Consider the following 6,621-nt stretch of genomic DNA (forward strand, 5'->3'; position numbering starts at 1 on the left):
TATGTGCGCAAATTTATATTCAATAAAATATATTCAAAATTACATTACTCAATAAAGCGAATTCTGATTGATGAGATAATATTTTTCGCAATAATTCTTTAGTGTGTTATATATATTCATTAGTATCAATTAATTTTGAATTGTTTATCAATTTAATTGGTAACATTACGTACTCCAGTTTCAATATAGAACTGTGTTTCAAGAGCAACAAATAAATCAACAAAAATAACATAATTCAAAAAATGTGCAATTATTATATAATATTTGTACAAGAAATCATTAATCTCGCATATTATTTCAACCCAATTCAGATTATCAAATAAAAATGCAGCGCAGAAAAAAAATATTTTCTATTTGACAAAAGATTATTGATGTAGGTCACTGCAATTCGCAGAAACGATTTTTGGACACACGCTTACACATGTATATCGTTAACCCAAACGGATTTAAAAGCCGCTTTTCCACCTACGTTAAAGGTCTTACATGCTACAATAGTTTTTTAATCACATCATTCTCGATATCATGTTATTCCCATAAGCGATCAAAATTGTTGATCCAAATATATAACTATTCACTAATAAATAATTATTTCATCTCCATATCCTTCTATTAAGACACGCAATTAGTCTTACGAGGAATCAATAATTCCTAATGTGTAGATGCTTTCTATATACATTGTATATTATTATGCGTTATGCCTGTATTTTGTTAATAAAATAACATAAAAAATAACGAGTGTAATTTAATATTTCAGTAAAATATTAAATTCATTAGTTATATAAGCACAAAAAATAAATATTATTGCAAATAATTTTATGCAATTTTATAACATACGATGTCATTACATTATTTCCACGTATAATTGATACATCCCATATTGAAAGTTCTTTTATGCTTTAACTTTTCATAGAAATATGTGACATCTACACTTTTTTCAATTTCATAGCAGACAATTCTTTTTTCACGCTTGCAAAGAAATACATATCCTTTACTCTCAACTACTTTGCAACGTTCATTAGACCAATAATGCTCAGCTAGTTTCCATATCCATAATAAATCAGTAAATTTTCTGCAAAAAAGCAAACTGATTCTGAATCTGAAACGAGAAACTTTCTGTAAATACGCGCGAAACTTGATAGGGTCGTTGCTAAGAAACCTTTATCTCAAAGAGCACGTACGACTGGTCACGATATTATTCCGTAAAAATCCTTTTTCTCCTGTATCGTGATAGTATCAAAGTTCACTACCGTCGCGAATCACCCCCACAAAATATTTCTAAAAATACACATCGCAGCAGGAGGCAATCGCCATACGACTCGCATCCTTTCTCGCGTCATGTGTCTTATCATCGCATACTTTCTCGTTTAATCAATCCAGCATGTGTAGCTTTGTTGTTCGAGATATACTAAAGTTGATAATTGCAACATCCGACATTTTGTAGAATTTGTAACAGATTTTCATTGTCATCTTTCATATAATTCCCTAAAAGAATAAATTTTGTATGTCTGTTAATACATTTTAATACGCTCAATATTTCAGAGGCTCACTTATACTTTATTTGTTTCATAATAAATCCAACTATTCGATGCATGGCTTTTTATGTAGCAAAATTTTTTATATTATGAAAAAGTTATGTATCTGTCTTTTTCATTCTATATGAATTAGATTACTACAATCTCATTATTTCAGTTATAAATAATATTATATTACACTTTATTATGTACAGAAAACAAAACAAAAGACTTTCATGTTATTTTCAAAAAAATTTACAAGTATGGAATTTAATTAATTTATCTCTAATATTAATTTATCTAAGCTATAAGATGATCAATATAAGCTATAAGATGATCATAATAAAAGTAAAAAATAAAATTCTGTTTACTACCGATATCGATCCTTTTGACTGTTTTCTAAAGAAAGAAATTTATGGAATGTATTTTTATATCCCGCTCAATAATTATAAAATAATATACATGCAATATAAATGTACTCACACAGAATTCACGTAATTATATCATACTATATATTACAAAAATATCGTCTAAAAAAAATCTCTATCAAAAATCTGAGCCTATTATTCACGAAAATTTTGAGCATGACACATATCTCGCAACAGAATTTATTAAAATCATCATACATAAAAAAATGTTTGTCATAATCGAAAAGCCTTAAACAAACCGATTAATTATAGTGTAATCTTATGTTTTAAAATATCACGATTGGTCAATATGCTTACGATTTTACAACTAAAATGCGATTACGACTAAAATTTTTTTGCATGTGATGGCCTTTACAAGCAACTGTGATAATTTCGCGAGCACGCATTCGCTATAATAAATTTCCAGATATCACTAAATTATTATATGATCGCAAAGTAGAAACTAATTAATATCATCGGTAATAAGATGTCATAGTCATTTCCCAAGGAATCTATTTCCGTGGAGAACGCGCAGGAAAAAATATCGTAATTAAATAACTTACTGCATCGGATGTATCATGAATACAATTCCTACGTTAAGAATTAAGAAACTTCAAGTATTTAAAACGTAATTAACAAAAATAGATTCACGCAGAGTCAAGTTAGGATAATAATACGTCTACAAAATTCATTATTTATTGACGTGCAAGAAATAATAACATATTTTCACAAATGTTAGCAATAAATATTTCAACTCATTTTCTCTTATTGATAAGAGTCGATATCCTAATATCGATTTTGCGCCAAGATTAATTATTGCGATAGTGCAAAGGAATTAATTTATGTTGCTTGTCATGCCGATATCTCTGTCACGTTCATAATTATATTGTTTGTCTTTTGTTGAAAGTAAATAAATCACGGCAAATGTGTATGTGTGTAATGTAATTGCATTATTCCTAATTCAGACAAATTGTAATATAACTCTCGTAACAATGTCATGTGCTAATTCAAGTCGCCGACATTTTAAATAATACTGACAATTATTATAATATAGAATACACTTGACAGCGTGATTTAGAACATCATAATAAATTCAATTAATATACAAAATGTCGAACACAATTTACATTCTACGACATGCAGTTTATTTTCATTTAAAATCCTAGTTCGTCGCGCAATGCAATCACAGTGAAATCATTTCTTATACGATATAAATGATATCGCCGATAATCCGCCGATATCAGAATTATCGCGTTCAGTGTTCAAAATTTTTCTACGCAATCACTTTACCATATTTGTAAAATCGTTTGATATTCGTGACGCAATCAGAATGTTATACGCCATATATGAACTTGTTACAAACTACACGTATTTCATGAAATTATATTCATAATATTTATGATATTGATAAATCATTTTCTATATGATGTATCTGCAATTTTCATAGAAAACTTTAAAACGATTAAACGCATATTAAAAATATGCATTAATGTATAGATGAAGAACGTTATCAAAGAAAATACGGGATGGACATGTGTTATACGGAAATTTACGCAAATTATTGGCAAAGTCTAATAAAACTACACTACGTTAAATCCTGCTTACTCGTTATATCAAGAATCTGGCATATCGAAATATTAATTAATATCGGCATTTCATTACGTTGAATTGCGTACATATTGATGTAGACACTATAATCCAATCATATCTCGTTCCACTGAACAGCTCATTCCATAACTACTGAATCGTTACATTAAAGTATTATATATATGTTATAAAATTCAACTTTCTATCTCTAGAAATAAAATTCGGATCCTTATAAATTTTTTTTAAGTCTTCAAGCTGCGCTCCAAATCTTTCAATTTTGCGTACAAATTTTATATTCGATATACGAATCCCGTAAAACGCTTAAAGAGCGTAGATTCCTGAGAATCTACCTTTAACATTTTATAACAGAAATTCTAATATCAAAATGTCGAGACTTTAATAGTTATTGAATTATAAGTTATTGAATTTAAAGTTAACGAATCGTACTACCTAAAATTTGCGTGTTCAATAAGTGTGCAACGCAAAGTGCTAAAAGCAAAAGCTAATTATCGTCTCTTGTTAACATCGCTAAAGATTACGTATGAGAGGTTAAAATTATTGATATTTCTAAGTATTGATATTTGTATTAAAAAATTATTATAGCCTCCACATTTCGATATAGAATTTTCATCTCAAAATGATTTCAAGAATTTTCCTTTTTAAGCTTGTACAGTTTTTATGGCACCCTGTATATGTATACAACACACACACACACACACGCACGCACATACGCACACGCACACGTACACGCACACACGCACGCACACGCACATACGCACGCACACGCACACACGCACGCACACGCACACGCACACGCACACGCACGCACACAAATTCGAGGAAAAGAACATATATATATATATATATATATATATATAATTTTTCCTCGAATTTTTTATCGAATGAAATTATCTCTCTTTTTTTGAATTATCAATATCTTATCTCCTGTATCGTTAACTGCAATAATAAAACTCATCGACAGCTGTTCATAATATTTACCACAAATTATGCGAAAATTACAGTAAATAAAAAGAAATAGGAGAAAGTGAAGAAGGATTCCCAAACTAAAATGTTCTCTATTGCGAGAACTACAAAATTAGTTATTCATAATTTCTCTCGCAAATGATATTAATCTCTTTTAACCTTCTAACTCGCTATTCTATCCAGAAAAGTCGCAACCTCGTAAAAGCAAATCTCTATCAATTCTTTTCAATTTCTCTTATCTTAATTCAACGAATCTCCTATTATTCAAACTCACTCGCTCAAATTTGCATACATGCTGAATTTAGAGTCTCGCGTTATTCAGGAAGTGCTCGGAAATAATTCATTTGCCGAGGTTTAAATTCAACAAATTTATCATTGCCTGCTAACCCGGAAAAGAGACGCCTTCTTTATTCCACAGCGAAAGGCCACGGGCGCCACGGGGGGGTCAAACACAAATTTCATTCCCGAATTTTTGGAATCGCGCAGCTTGCGGCCGGGCGGGCCAGGCAGCTGCGAACGTATAACGATGAATGCGATACACGGTAAAAGTCGGAGGTCAAAGCGGATGCGCTGGATGCAATAAAAAGGAGCGAAATAGTGGATCGCGAATGTGCGGGAACGATTTTTCTTTTTCTGCCGCTCGGCAGCATCAATGCCCCTCGACATTCTCGTTTCAGCGACTTACGGCATATATTAAATTATTTGTCATTATAAGCTCGCATATTAAGCGACGCGAGAACCGCATTGATCGCCGAGCGAATGTGAGTCATATCGATTTTCTACGGTACAGAAAGAAAACGGGAGTACGAAAATCGACGGGTTCATTAAATACTAAGAAACTTAATACTACGATTTCAATTAAAGCTAATCACTAATTGCTTGTTAAATTGAAAGTTCAATTCGATTGATTGTAATTGTCGATTACACGTTGTTTGTTGCACACACATTGAATACATATATTCCACATTACAGGAGAAGGTGGATAATTTATTAATATATATGTCTCTCAATACCGGCATATTAACTCAGATAATGCATCATATTCGGAACATAAGACAACGTAAATATTATGTCATTAAATATCATGTTATATTATATATATCACATTAAGATTATATCATATTATATCATATATTATAAGACATCTTAAAAACATGTCTTAATTTTAGACATGCTATTTGAAAAGATTTTTTATGAATTATGATGAATTATGATGCATTATTCAATCATTTTTACTACACTGAATTAATATACATTAAAGGCTGCTTTATATAAAGTATTTAAATACAGTAATGGCATAATATAATCAACTTATACACTAAAATAATTCATACAGAAGCGTGCAAAAATAATTTTGCCATTCCAGAAGTGTGCATAGCAGTGCAGAAGTGTGAGTAGTTATTTGTATATGCAGGAATTGACTTCAAAAAAAAAGAGAAAACAAGAGAAAGAAACCGATATAAATACTAGATAAGTACTAGATAAAGTCGTACTTTTTTCCATTTTTAATTTTTACAAAGAAAAAATAAAAGAATAAATTAATCTATAACGTCCATTTCTATCTCTACTAAAATTATGTCACTTCATTTATTTCCATCAATATTGATTAATTTTAGTCTTTTATCCATTTCTATCAATATAGATTAAGTTGACTTGCTCCTTACTTTTTTTAGTTCTAAGAATTAGAAAAACTATAAGTCAAACCGACATTAAAATTATTTATATCTGCAGAATGGATAATTAAAATTAATTTATATTGACAGAAATGAACAATAGAAGATAATTTTAATGAAGACATTGTGAACATTTAGAGTGCTATAATTTCGTCGCACTTTTAGAATATCCAAGTATAAATCAAAAATATATCAATAAATTTCGACTTCGCTAGGCATGTCCCTGAATACACATATATTTTGTTAGATAATGTAACAATATCATTATTAAGCACTTAATTGTTTAAAATATTTATATATATGTATACGCTTATGATTTAACTTTGCCAATTTCATATATACACACACGTACGCACGCACGCACGCACGCACGCACGCACACACACACACACACATACACACACACACACACACATATATATATATATATATATATATATATATATATATATATATATA

This window comes from Atta cephalotes (assembly GCF_000143395.1).
Source record: "Atta cephalotes unplaced genomic scaffold scaffold00019, whole genome shotgun sequence".
Classification (NCBI taxonomy): domain Eukaryota; kingdom Metazoa; phylum Arthropoda; class Insecta; order Hymenoptera; family Formicidae; genus Atta; species Atta cephalotes.